Raw genomic sequence first — 14,601 nt, 5'->3', positions numbered from 1 at the left:
GGCATAGTGTTGCATACACATAATTAACTGAAAATTGTATAGCTACCAATATTATAGTCAAACTTGCAAGATGTGGCTATGTGGATATGGCAAATTATTTCAAATATTTATTAATTTACTTTTTTTTAGTTTTTCAGTATATGCTGAGTTTAGCAAAAGTGGGATAATAGGTATCTGACAATAGGGGAAAAGCCTTTAGTAAGCCCACCTAAAAAAACATTTTCAAAAGAAATTTTCAGCTTTATCAGAGTTTATTTATTTATTCATTATCATTATCTCATTATTTATTTATTTATTATCTCTCTTTTTGCATAATCAAGCAATTTTCACATGATTTATTTAAAAAATATGATGAATTCTGTTACTTTTTTACCTGTTGTAACTAAATACACAATACATTTAGTAGTTGGTAACACCTTTGCCTTCTAGACTGGGGTTCAATCCTCCACCTGGCTGAACACTCGATACACTATATCTGTGAGTCCTTGGGCAAGACTCCTAACACCACCTTCACCTCCCTGTGTAAAATGATCAAAGTGTTCTGCTCAGCTCTGTTGACATCAGCATAGTGATCATGCTTAACATGTTTTAGTTATGTAAATAATGATTTGATAAATCCAGATGAAGTAGCAGAGAGGGCACACTCAATCTTCCAGCAGCTTTGCAGCTAAAATGGGCAAGAAAATATGTAGTACTTTTTACACTTCACTTCTCAGCACTGTACATTTCTGTGACAGGAATTCTTATAAGCCAATTACAAACACTGCAGGAGCCAAAAGGCCCAATACGTGTAGCTTATAATCTGTTTTCCCTGTCAAAGAATATTTGTATTGATTCTAGAAACTAATTCAAATGGCGCTCTACAGAAAGCCTCGGCCCTTACACAAAGCATAACAGAAAATTATTGCAATTCCTCTTTAAGCAAGAAATGATCAACAACCCGACCACAGACAGAAGTTGTGCAACTCAATATTTCCAAATAAAGAACAAAACGCAGTTATTGCTTGCTTTGTCTCGTCTACACAAGGACTCAAAAGGAGCAGCGACATGTCTGCAATAACATAGTCTCTGCCAAAAACACTCTCCCTACACTCCCAAGGGGAGAAATAATGTCATTTTCAATGACCAGTACCAACCTGTATCTGTATAGAAGGTGAGAAAAAGTGAGTGGCTAACTAAATAACAGCTAATGCGAGAATCAAAATTAAAATGCCATCGCTTCGAGACAATATGAACAGAATAGTGTAAAAGAAAGGCTTGAGGAATAGATTGGGTTAGGGTGACCAAAATCATATCACTAAAGACTTGCGCCCTCACCGTAAATTCGATCCAGAGCAATAACCGCTGATTATTAAGAGCTTTCTTGGTGGGTACACGGCAAAATTCAGAGGTCCATGCTGACTGTGGGGACAGGGCACAATTGAATTACAGGAGAGAACAGGAAACTGACCACTGGGGAGGCATACTGATCAGAGACGGGGGGAGCAACTCTGCAACCCCACCTGGAGCACAACACAATAAAGTGTACATTTCTCTTGTAAGACCTTTTTCTACAACTTGCAGTACATTTCTATAAGTGTGCTCTAAAGGGTACCGTGCTTTGGAGTGATGCCATAGAAGAACCATTTTTGGTTCCCTAAAGAATCTTTCAACAGATGGTTCAAGACCATTCCTTCCTAGATTTTCAAGGTTTTTTACTAGAACCGTACATACGAGCTAAGACCCTTTTAGGCCAAAGTATGTGAACTCCTGACCATCACACTTATATGACCTTGTTGGGCATCTCATTCCAAAACCACAGGCATTAATATGAAGCCGTCCCCCCTTTGCAGCTATAACAGCTTCCACTGTCCTGGGAAGGCTTTCCACAAGATTTTGAAGTGTGTCTGTGAGAATGTTTGCCCATTTAGTCAAAAGAGCATTTGTAAAGTAAGGTGTTGATTTTGTCAGACGAGACAGGCTGGTATGCAATCCATGTTCCAATTCACCCCAAAGGTGCTCAGTAGGGTTCAGGTTAGTGCTCTGTGTAGGCCACTGGAGTTCCTCCACACCAAACTCGTCAAACCATGTCTTTATGGAGCTCGCTTTGTGCACAAGAGGCACAGTCATGCTGGAACAGGAAGTGGCCTTCCTAAAAAAAATATGTCTTTGTATGCTGTAGTATTAACATTACCCTCACTGGAACTAAGGGGCCGAGCCCAAACCCCAAAAACAGCCCATTAACCCTCCTCCACCAAACTTTACTGTTGACACTATACAATCCAGTAGTTAGCGTTCTCCTGGCATCCAACCTACCCAGATTAATCCATCAGACTTCCAGTTAGTAAAGTGTGATTATTCACTCCAGAGTCCGGTGGCGATGTGCTTTACACTACTTCATCTGATGCTTGGCATCCCACGTAGTGATCTCAGACTTGTGTGCAGCTGTTCGGCCACAGAAACCAATTTCACAAAGTTCCAGATGTAGTTTGGAACTCTGTAGTGGGTGGTGCAACAGAGAATAAGTGCTTTTTACCTGCTCCATTTGTGAGTTTGCATGATCTACCGCTTTGTGGGTGAGCTGCTGTTGCTCTTAGATGCTTTTATTTCATGATAATAGCACTTACAGTTGACTAGAGAAGATCTAGCAGAGCAGAAATTTCACAAACTGGCTTGTGGCACAGGTGGCATCCTATGACAGTGCCACTAAGCTACTAAATCACCAAGTTCTCAAGTATGACCCATTCTATTGCTAATGTTTGTCCATGGTGATTGAATGGCTATGTGCTTGATTTAATAAACCTGTTAACAATGAGTGTGGCTGAAACTCTCTCTCTCTCATCATCTAAGTTGCTTACCCTCCAGGGTTGCAGAAAGTGCTGTCCACATACTTTGCATATACACTGACCGGCCACTTCAATGAGTACATCTCCCTGTATCGACACTCTTTTTTCATTTTATCATCTCCACTTATCATATAGGTGCACTTTGAAGTTCTACAGTATTACAGACTGTAGTCCATCTGTTTCTCTGCATTCCTTGATTGTCAGGACCATCACAGAGAGGGCATTATGTCGGTGGTGGATCATTCTCAGCACTGCAGTAACACTGATGTGGTGGTGGTGTGTAAGTGTGTTTTGCTCTTGTACGAGTGGATCAGACAGAGCAGTGCTGCCAGATGTAAACTCCCCCAGCATGCATTGTGTTCAGATTAAGATTGAATTCCTCCACATTCAGAGGTGGTCAGAGATGGATGTTAACTGCATTTAACACAAGTATAAATGGAATGCATTTTCTATATCTGTACATAATTAGGTGAGTGAATTATATCCGAGCCAAGTGCTGATTAGTAGATAAGACGATAAACATTGAAATGAAAGATGGAGGATGTGCGAGGCTGAAGGAAAGAGAAGGCCAGTGATAGTGTCCAAAACAAGCTTGTTGACTCATATCGTAATAGGGAAACAAGTAAGCAAAAGTGAAACAAAAAGGGTGTATGTGTTAATGTGACACAAATAGGCTGTTCAGAACTGAATTTTAGAAGGAAGCAAGCTCCCATTCCCTTCCTTTAGAAAATTCCCAAGTAAGGCTCAGACACTGTTGCTCTGAAAGCCATTGTGAGTTTAAATTGTCTTTCAAATCTCTGAATCTCTAAGCTACCATCTCATGTAGCAATTTCTTGAAAAAAACTTTTGCATCATAATGAGTGAGAATCAGAAGAGTCAGGACGACCTCAGAGATGGACAGCCTATACCTTTGAACTCTGTGAACCTAAATTACTTAAAATGTAAACCGATCAGTGAGGAGAGATAGGATAGAGAAGTGAAGCGCAGGAAAGAGGATGAAAGGTGAAGCGCAGGGGCTTGCCTGTCCTGGGGCCTCCTTCTACTGCCCCTGAACCCCAGTGACCAGAGCCCCCGTCTCTGATTTCCTTCAGACAAATTGTCTTATCGGATCGGCGGCCGATTGGGCGAATAAAAACATGACCCCGACCGGGATCTCACTGACATTCGCGCAGACATCTCAGCGAACAACCGATGGGGCAGATAACGCGGATCAGTGCAGCCAGTGGAGTGGCTAACAAGCGGCCATTAGACGCTCTTTTCATGGGCGCTGCCCAAGGAAGGGGGCTGACAGCCGGAGAGACGTTTGAGGGGGGCTTGGGGAGGGGTAGGTTGGTGGAGATGGAGGGGAAATGCAGCAAAGTAAGTAACCTTTCAGGTCTGCATCATTGTGTGCTGTTAAAAGCTGTGGCCTTTGTGCTTGGAGAGCTGGAGGAGGTGAAGGGTGGGGGGTGAAAGATGGGGGGGGTTGGAGATAAGTGGCTCCTCCTTTCTGATTCATGCTCCAGTACTCCTGCAGGAGAGCCAGTGGGGACACTAGGAGGGAGAGAGAGAGAGAGAGAGAGAGAGAGAGAGAGAGAGAGAGTGCGAGAGCGAGAGAGAGAGAGGGAGAGAGAGAGAGAGAGAGAGAGTAAGTGAGGGAGGGACACAGTGGCGGCTTTGTGACAGCAACGGTCCCCTGGTCGAGAGAGAGTAAGAAAGAGAGAAAAAGAGAGCGAGAGAAAAAGAAAGAGTCTCAGAAAAGACGGACATGCTTGGGAAGACGCAGAATGCACCTTAAGGATACTCGGGTTGAAGGTGGAAAAGATAGAAAAGGTCAGGAGAGAGGGAGAAAGAGAGAGAGAAGAGAAAGAAGGAGAAAGAGAGAGGGACGAGAGAGGAAAAAGAGAGAGAGAGAATCATAAAGAGAGTTGACCTCTGCTACACCAAATGGATTTCTGAATCTATTCCTGTGCTTCTGAAATATATCACAAAATCGTTACTCTAAACTTCTAGTATTTATGTGGTCCTGCAAAGAGAAGACAGGAAGAAAGAAAGAAAGAAAGCAGGGAGGGAGGGAGCTAGGGAAGAAAGAAAGAAAAAAGAAAGAAAGAAAGGAACAAACAAACAAACATAGAAAGAAAGAAAGGAGGGATGGAGGGAGCGAGGGAAGATAGAAAGAAAGAAAGAATGGAGGGAGGGAGGAATGAAAGAAAGAAAGAAAGAAAGAAAGAAAGAAATAAAGAAAGAAAGAAAGAAAAAAGAAAATAAAAGATGGGCAAAGAAAGACTGAAGAGAGAGAGTGAGACAGACAGAGAAAGAGAGAGAGAGAGTGAGACAGAGACCGGTTAAGAGAGAAAGACAGAGAGACAGACAGAGAGAGAGAGAGAGTGTGTGAAGGTGGGAGGGCTAGGTGAATGTCTGCTTAAGTTACACACCAGCACTCCTGTCATGTCCATCAAGTGATTTTCTCTCTCTCTTTTTTTTGACGGTGTGTCAGGCAGGGATAAAAGAGAGAATGGGGTCTGCACTACTTCCTCTCTCGGCTCTGCAGGCCGGACAGAAACTCACACCTCTGAACAAGAGCACCACCACAGAGCTGTCACTATATGACCGCAGGCAAGAGGCTGAAAAACTCCGCTCAGGAACTGACGCTGTCCAGCAAACGTAGATATCCATGATTTGTTGTGTAATTGAATGCTGTTTTCTGTTTCTGTAATAAGTGTGTAATTACACTGTGCAAACTCTGATTTTTCTTTGTGCATAACAGACTGAGGATGCATCAATAAGTGCATCTTCAAATCACTAAAATATCTCCTTTTCTACCTACAAACATAAATGTAGTATCAATTGAAAGTTTAGAATCTATGATACTAATATGAATTTAAGGGTCAATGAGCTACAAGTGAGAAATAATTCATATTGAATTACACAATGTTTACACTGGCAATGACTGCAACTTATAAGATTTTAGATCATTTCTATTGATTCATTGTTAGTGAAACGTTCACACAATATAAAGTGCAGCTGGCATTTTAAAATTGTTTTATGAAGGTGACATCATACAGATATTTGAATTATCTCATAGTCAGCTAAAAGCATTTGAATATCTGAATAATAGTAGTTTAGCTGCACTGTATTTGATTGTTTGATAAGGAGGCCACAGTGTGCCTCTGATGGACATCACCTCCAAACTTCCATTGTGTGTTTACAAAGATAAATCAATCACTTGATGAACTGTTATTGGGCATGGTCCTCTCTGGCAGTGAGAACAGCGTGAGTGAGAGAGTAGTGGGACAATGACAGATCGCGAGTCTGGGAGCCATGGCGACGGCTCTGGCGATGGCCTCCTCGCCCCCCTGCCGAGGCCATGCTGGGAGAGGTCGTGTCAGACATCGGCCCCCACAGTGGGCTGAAGCTCGTCCGCTGTGGCTGTCACCACCCCCCCGCTGGGTGCGTCCCGGCTCTGGCCCACCCCACCAGCCCGCACCAGTGGGGGGGTGTACCCCGCTTTCCACTGACACCCCAGTGTCTCTGGAGTCTAAAAAAGACACGACTGAGACTGAACACATCTCTCATGTCTGTCTGTCTGTGAGTCTCATCCGTCCCTGATCCTGTCAGGATTGTCTGTTTAACGCTAAATTATGGCTGATTCATGAGCTAAATAAGCCTCAACATATGATCTGTTTCCAATTCTGCTTTACGGGCTAACTTTATCAGACCAGCCATCCTGCTGGCAGGACAGCATTCCATGTTGTCTTTTCATCCCTTTGAGTGAGACAGATGCAGTTTTTTTCCTCATAAAACTAGAGATACTGGGGTAACTAGCAAACCCCAGTTTGTCAATGTGAGCCCAATGTGTTTCCTTCTATCATCAGCTACTGCAAGAATTTATTGTAGTTGTTCTGTTGTTTTGAACAAAGATCAGTTATCATTCACCACCTTTGTTGGTAATATACAGTGAGCAAACACAAGTATTCAGACACTTTTTCATTATTTAATACATTTCCACTCAGGGTCATAGCAATGATCAAAACTATAGCAAGGTCCATTTTGTAAAAGAGTGAGCTACATCACATAGTGACTAAACTACGTGGTGAATATGGGTATTACATGGATCATCTGTTTGTTTTTTTCTTCCATCTGTTCTCAGAAATTGCTGAAAAAGCAAACATGAAAAATACTTTGTAAAAATCAGTCTCTTCCAAACCCCAACTAACAGGAAGAAAGATACTCAGTTAACACTTAACCAGGCATAACACAGCCAAACACACCTGCTAATTTCTGAATTACATTACATGATCAATGTGCTAGTTAACAGTGAACTTTCTCTTGCCGGATGTAGTATGTTATGAGTAGGTAACACAATATAAATTTCTCATCTAATCGCTAATATATCCAACTACAGGGCCTGTAGCCTGAATCGAGAAGCTACTGGAGCTAGACTAAAGCATGTTGATGGTAACGTTACAAGTGGTCCTAATAAAAAACAAGTTAATAGGGTTGCATTTTACAATCATAATCTGTTAACTGGAAAAGTGCATTTCTTGAAGAAAATGCAGAGTCAGTACGATGCTCAAGCTAAGCTAGGCTTTAGTTTGGCAGTTGCTAGGGTGTTGCCGAACAGTTACTATGGTATTTCAGGTAGTAGTATCCCAGATGGTTGCTCAGGTGTTGCTATGTGGTTACTAAGGTGTTACTAGGTGGTTGCTATGATATCCCAGGTGGCTGCTAGGGTGTTGTTAAGTGGTTGCTATGGTTCCCCACATAGTTAATATGGCTAATAATTTAATAAGTTGGGTGCACATTGTAAAAAAAATCTTCATTTAACGATGACTGTACAAAAACCATACGTCCAATGGAAAAGCTGTATTCAGTCACACCATTCTTGATCAGACTGAACATTCCGCAGTTGGAACGTCAATATCATATGATATTGTCAATATCATTGCTTTGCAATGTACAGACACTAATTACTCTTATAAATATACAGATGTATGTGTGTACATACATACATTTGTGTCTGAATCTTGTGTCTGAATCCAATCAAATCCTCACAGCAATGTTCCAACATCTAGTGTAAAGCCTTCTGAGAACAGTAGAGCAAGAGTGTCCAAAAGTACGGTAAGGTGTGGTTTCACGTGTTCATTCCAACAAAGCAGGCACGTACCTGATCAGTTGCTGAAGATTGAGACCAACTGATTAAACAAGTGGAATCAGGTGTGCCCCAGCATGTTTGGAATGAAAACTTGCAGCCACACCGGCCCTAACACACCAGAGACGTGTACTGCAGCCAAAGGGGAACAAACCCCCTATTAATAATTACTTTCATAAGTGTACAAGTATAAACATACACATATATGAGTATTTTCCTATTTCTGCATGAGTATTACCTGAGTTTGTGCTGAATCTGAGGATAGAGCTATAATACATGATGATAGTGTCAAAAGTGGCAATGCAAAAAGTATGTAGTCCGAAAAGGTCAAACTATTTAAAGGGGAATTCCACCAATATTTCAAATGCCAGAACGCACTAGCCAAACATTCACAAACAAACAGCAACATGTTAGCAGATTTCTTTCAAACATGATTTAACCTCACATTTTAATTTTACAGTCTATGATCTAGCAATGTGTTCACTTTTTGCATCCATGAATTGCTTGTCACATATCTTGTGTACTGTCATCATGATGCCAATTTTAAGTGTCTGTCACATGGCTGAGTAGCCAATCGAAGACAATGCACTCTCTGCAAGAACATTAACAGTTCCTTCACATTCAACATACTGTAACTCTTTGGCACTACCCTTGTTTACATATCTTTAGAGCAGCATTGGGTAGATTAGTAGATAACTATAAATTACATGTCTAAAATGTACTCAGTAGTGTGATCCTTTAGATTACTTAATAGTGCCCTGTGTAGCTGATAACTGTTGGATTACATTAGCTCTATTAATGGTATATTTTGATCTTGTGCCTCTTTGAAGGTAAAGTTGTTTCTGCTGGCTGCTCCATCCTGTCCAGACGTTTGAACCACCTGAAGATTCAGCCCTAATATCTCCTCACCCTTTCTTTTTTCTACCAAAACAACAAGTAACCATTGTTATTAGATCTAATAGCACATCTACTATTCTGTTTATGGGTACACTCAGTAAAATAAGACTTCAACAGACAAATGTATTGACTGTATCTTAGCAAAAATGTTATCTTTCAAAAGCAGTAATGTTTGAGAAAGCCACTGTTTCCCGATTACTTATATTTTCTAATACATTCTACTTAGATTACAAGTACTTGATTTCTGTAACCAGATTACATAACATAGATTACACCCACCACTACCCAAACTGACGCTCAGCTCACATTTTTTAGAATGCTAAGTCAGCTAGTTCAGTATGCTAATGCTAGTTCAGTCATCTCGTTCAGTCTATTTTCTGTACGCTGTTTCTGGGTAATATCAGTTCTGGTCATATGACTAAGATTAATTATCATCATAATGACAATGATTTCTCAGTATTGACGTGTGAGTTTTGACTCAGATCTCCTTCCCATCTCTCATTCCTTGGGAATTCCCACAGTATATAAGCAACAGTGTGACACAAAGAGGAGACCCAGCGAGGAGGTGCACATTCTCTTCCCACACTGCCTTTACCCCTGGAGATGGTCAAATCCCCCCTCAGTAACCCCAGCACACCCCTCCTCCCCTCCCTCCTCCTGCTCTCTGCCATGCCTCGCTCATTGTGGCCTGATTTAATTAAAATCCCCAGCAGCACCACCCTGGGCCTCCGCTCGCCAGGGTACGACCCCTCACTGGAGTGTAGGGAGACACTGTCACTTACCGTACACACACACATACATACACTCACTATTGTCATTCTTAGAAAAGGGTGATGTTCTCATGATAGTCACTGTGCTGACTGGGCGGCATGATGTCTCTTCACTTGCATTTTTTGCACCCTAACACCACCACCACCAATACACCTATCGCCTCATCTCCACTCCATCCATATCCATATTTTATGATTGGACATCTAAGGATTTATACCTTTGCCCCTCATTTGGACATTATTACTGATCATATGATCCAACAGAAATATACAAAAGGTTTTTAGGTTATTTCATTTACTTTTTCCTTTTTCCTTCAATGTCGCTGACTGATTGCTACATTGCACCACTTACTGTATTTAATAGATGATTTCAAACACTATATATATATATATGTATATATATTTATATATATATGTATATACATGTATATATATTTATATATATATGTGTGTGTGTGTGTGTGTGTGTGTGTGTGTGTGTATTTATGTATAAATGTAGGTAATATTTGTATTCATTATATTTGTTTATTTTTTCCATGTAGAGGATGTGTGGATATGTTCACTTATTTTCACTTTGAAAATCAACAAAACATATAATTTGACTATAGATGTTCAAAATACAAATAAACAAAGAAAGAATAGAAGAGAATAAACACAAACAAAGGAAGATGAGACTATTAGACAGATCAGGCAAACAGATGAGGCAATGTCTAAAGAGAAGCTACACACCTGAAATTGCCTGTATCCACTGATAGGGCACTATTTAAATGGTTTAAAACAACCAGAGTTCTAGTGAACTGACTTGCACTGTAGAGAATGGGTAGAGAGGCAAACAGAAGAGATGATGGCAACATTATGAGGTCACCAAGCCTCCCAAACTACAATTAGACACCACCTCCATGCTAAGTTTCAAAAAAGCTTAAGTATGATGGAGGATTTGTCATGTTTTAGGGCCATTTTTCCTCCAGAGGCCCTGGGAACTTTGTTAGGATACATGGCCTTATGGACTCCATGAAGTAGCAGGTGTTTTTAAATGAAAAGCTGGCTGCCTCTGCTAAAAAGCCAAAACTGAGTTGTAGTTTGATCTTCAAGCAGGAAAATGATCCAAAACATATATCCAGATCCACATAAGAATGCATCAATGACCACAGAAGCAAGCTTTTGACATGGCCATCCTGGTCCCCTGACCTAAACTCCATTAAAAACCTGTCAGGTGAGCTGAAGAGGAGAGTTCAGAAGAGAGGTCTTAGAACCATGGAGGATCTGGAGACATTCTGTATTGTGGAGTGGTCTCAGACGCTCCTTGCTCTGTATTCTCCAATCTCATTAAACATTATGGGAGAGGTATCATTGCTGTTATGTTGGCAAAGAGAGGTTACACAAAGTACTAAATGCAAGGGTGCCAATAATTGTGACAAGTGTGGCTTTGTTATAAAAAGTGTCTAGTTTTTGTTTTCTTAGACTATATTTACTTCCACATATTTTCATTGTTGGAACAAAACCTTAACAGTGGTCACTTGATTATTTCAAATACTGTCGTATCTTCTATGCATATATTCTCCGTACTGGAAAGAATGTAATTGTACACTGAATGATTTATATTGCCTACATACCCTACAGTGCATAATAGTAATCAGTGTGCCGGACATGTGCATTACAACTGACACATTATTTTCACATATATGCCCCTTGACCTTAATATATTTATCTCATGCAACAATCATCACCTACATTTAATCATAAAACTATACCCATATATCAACATCATTCATTTGCTGCTATTATCTTTCTTGCCATTTTTAACCCTGCTCTGACGGCTGTTAGATAATGTATGATGGATACAGAATGGCACAATGGCAATTAATTTTTTGATGATCTTGCTGAGAGGCGGGGGCAGCATTGTGTTTTACAGAAGTGGGGGGGTTGAGTTAGATCCCAGACATGTTGCCATGGTGATAAGGTAGTCCCCGCCGCCGTCGGGTCTCGGACGAGTGGGGAGCCATGGAGACTGGATAGTGACAGACTCAGTGACAGGGATAGCGGGTCAGCCTCAAGCGGGCACTCCATAGTTACCAGAACAAGTCTCGTTACGTATTGAGTTGCGTCCTGTACATTGACAAAAAAACTCTCAACACAGATTGGATGGAAAGAGGCCTTTGCCGTTGACCCTAGTGCCCATAGTGCTTTTCCATTCACTTTGCTGCTTTATGAGGAGGTCCAGCTTTTTGCTGACCAGCTGACCAGCTTTCTGTCTAGTCATGAGTGTCACTGGGGCATCCAACCTATGTAGTATTCACATCAGAAGTTGCTTATAGTATGTTTTATCTTTCAACACAAAAACATCATAGATGCATTTTCCACTGTAGCTATACTGTTTAAATACTCTTTATATGCTACATATTTGTATTTCTATATCTTCGCTGCCACATCAAAACCTTGTAACCCATTTTTCCCCGTTTTTATTACACTCATTTGTAAATCATGCCCTTTACATTGTGATTGAAGAATGGACCAATAGAACTGATTCAAAAGTACTTGGACTTGGAAAATCTTGTTTCATTAATGTACGCTAAAAGTCAAGAATGCTCTTTGCTTCTTCTGTAAAGCTACTATTTTGGAGGTACAAGGTTTTCTTATGACAGCGACGCTATATTTATTAGATCAGTCTTGGGTCGTACCCAGATTACCTTTATAATGAGGTTTATCTAAGCAATAAAAATGCAGGAAAACTTTAGAGGGAGCCATGATTTCGGAACCCCGCTGTGAGAGGTCAGAACTCTGATCAAACTCAGTGTCACAGCGGCCATTGTCTGCATGGCACTGGTGTAAGTTATAGGGGTCTCCATAGAGACAAGCAAGGGGAGACTGAGTGGCGGCAGCATGGGCCAGTTAGCACAATTCAGGACTGTACGCTGTGCTGGATGTACTTTCTTATCTTGGCTCCACTGCCATTTGGCCCTATGGGTAATGGTAATCATTGGTGCCAAAAATGGCGTCCAAAGAGTTCCCAGGCTACGACCATGACGGACAAATATTAATCACCATATTGTTTGCAGATGGAATTGCACAGATTTGGTGATTTGCTTACTTTATAATCTGGATAAGAGGAAATTGTCAGGTTTGCTCATCTGGGGCTGTCAAATCAGGCAGATGCATATTGCTATCATACACTTATATTGTAAAAAGTGGAACACGGCAGACATTGATTTGGTTTTGAAAGATGAACATTGCTCTCGTTCATCTGAACTGTATTACTTTACTGTACTTTACTTTGAGTTAAACGGTTACCTGCGTATTAAGAATTTTATTAAGAAAGCTTTTTTGAAACTGACAGTGCGATTAAAACAGAACACAGAAACAGAACACACTTTTAAAGGTATTTTAAGGTAATAACAAAGCTTAAGGTTAGCCTGGCCACTTCTTGTTTCTCCCGTTATACCAACAAGTGACTGCAAAACGCTAGAGGGCTCTTGCGAGCAAGTCCTCAAAGAATGGGGATGAATGGAACTAAACAGCTAAAAACAAAATGTTAAACAGGTGTTTAGCCATTAATGCAAGAAAGTAATTTAATTTTGTAAGCAAAGGAATATATTCCATTAAAAAATCAAAGAAAACTTACCAGTATTTTTCTGTTTTTCTACAGCAAAAAGGTTTTGGGCAGTATCGGATGCTAAGCATTCCTGCTACTGAGTGCTCATTGTTTGGCAAGCTCATCAGCTCATTGGCGGAGTAAAGCAGTTTGCATTCACTGATGTCATGGACATACACTACTAGAAAGACTTAGAACTAAAGTTCAAAAGCTTTGAAAAATATATCAAAAGTATTTCAATATTTTATGCTATACTGTGTTGAGAAAACATGTGTATTTATTTGTATAAAAAAATGATTCTGCATTTTCAAACTACAATTTTGCACAAAATCTCCATAGCAGCCTATTCATTTTGGTCTTGCTCAGGAGCGCCCTCTAGCATCTGACAAACTGAGACATATAGTTCTCTGGGAGAAATTCTCTGGGAAACCCTCCAGGGGCAGTTGACCATTTTTTTAATTCTGACCTGAAAAGTCCCACTTTTCTTAGTTACTGTTGCTATGCCCCTCCAATTTTCAGCTTGGACTACCTGTTACGGTATATGTCCACTTGCAATTTTTCTTGCTGCAGTCTGCCACACTGGACCTCTCTGCTCCCACTGGTGGGTGTTTTTATGTTGTTATAAAGGAACCGCACTGGACATGTCAGAGGTACTAAACAATCTGATACCTGTTTACTGTTGCACAGAAGCTTACAATGAGACTAAAATACATATGCTTTGAATGCTCTTATAATTTTCAGAATGCATCCATCACCACACAAAACAGATTGTTCGCTCACTCAATCTCACTAGCAAGCATTATTTAACTTGTAAGCAACGTACTGTCCTGTTTAGCCTGGCTAATTTATAAAGCTGCCAACAGCTTTGTGAATTGAAGGGGAGCTCCACTCATTTTCCAAAATTTCTGCATAATTCAGTTGTTGTTGTAAACAATGTAAACAATGTCATCCTGAGTGGTTTGATGTAAAATAGTTAATTGTAGAGAAACTTACCCACCTACATGTGTCTTCTGACTTTTTATATAATAGGTTGATGATGGTGAAATAATGACAAATCTGAAAAAATAAAGGTTTTTTGGGGTGGGGGGACTAATTTGCTTTGTGCTGCCTTGCGTATATCACTCTACTAGGTCAAAACCTTTTGTCAGAACTATTGTACATCAATGTCTCAGCCATTCAAGCAGCATTTTCTTGACAATTTCATGTGAGGGAGGTTTTAGAGGCATGAAATTCTTCAGGTGTCTGGCTCCTATCACTATTATTGTTAACAATTTTGACTTGGTAAATTTCTCTACAACAGAGCATTTCACATCAAACCACTCGGAATTACTTTATTTACATTTTAACCTTTTGATTATACAGAAAGTTTAAAAAATCAGTGCAATTAGC

Source organism: Colossoma macropomum, unplaced genomic scaffold (genome assembly GCF_904425465.1).
Source record: "Colossoma macropomum unplaced genomic scaffold, Colossoma_macropomum, whole genome shotgun sequence".
Classification (NCBI taxonomy): Eukaryota; Metazoa; Chordata; class Actinopteri; order Characiformes; family Serrasalmidae; genus Colossoma; species Colossoma macropomum.
The sequence above is the reverse complement of the archived record's forward strand: the minus strand, read 5'-3'. Positions refer to the sequence as shown.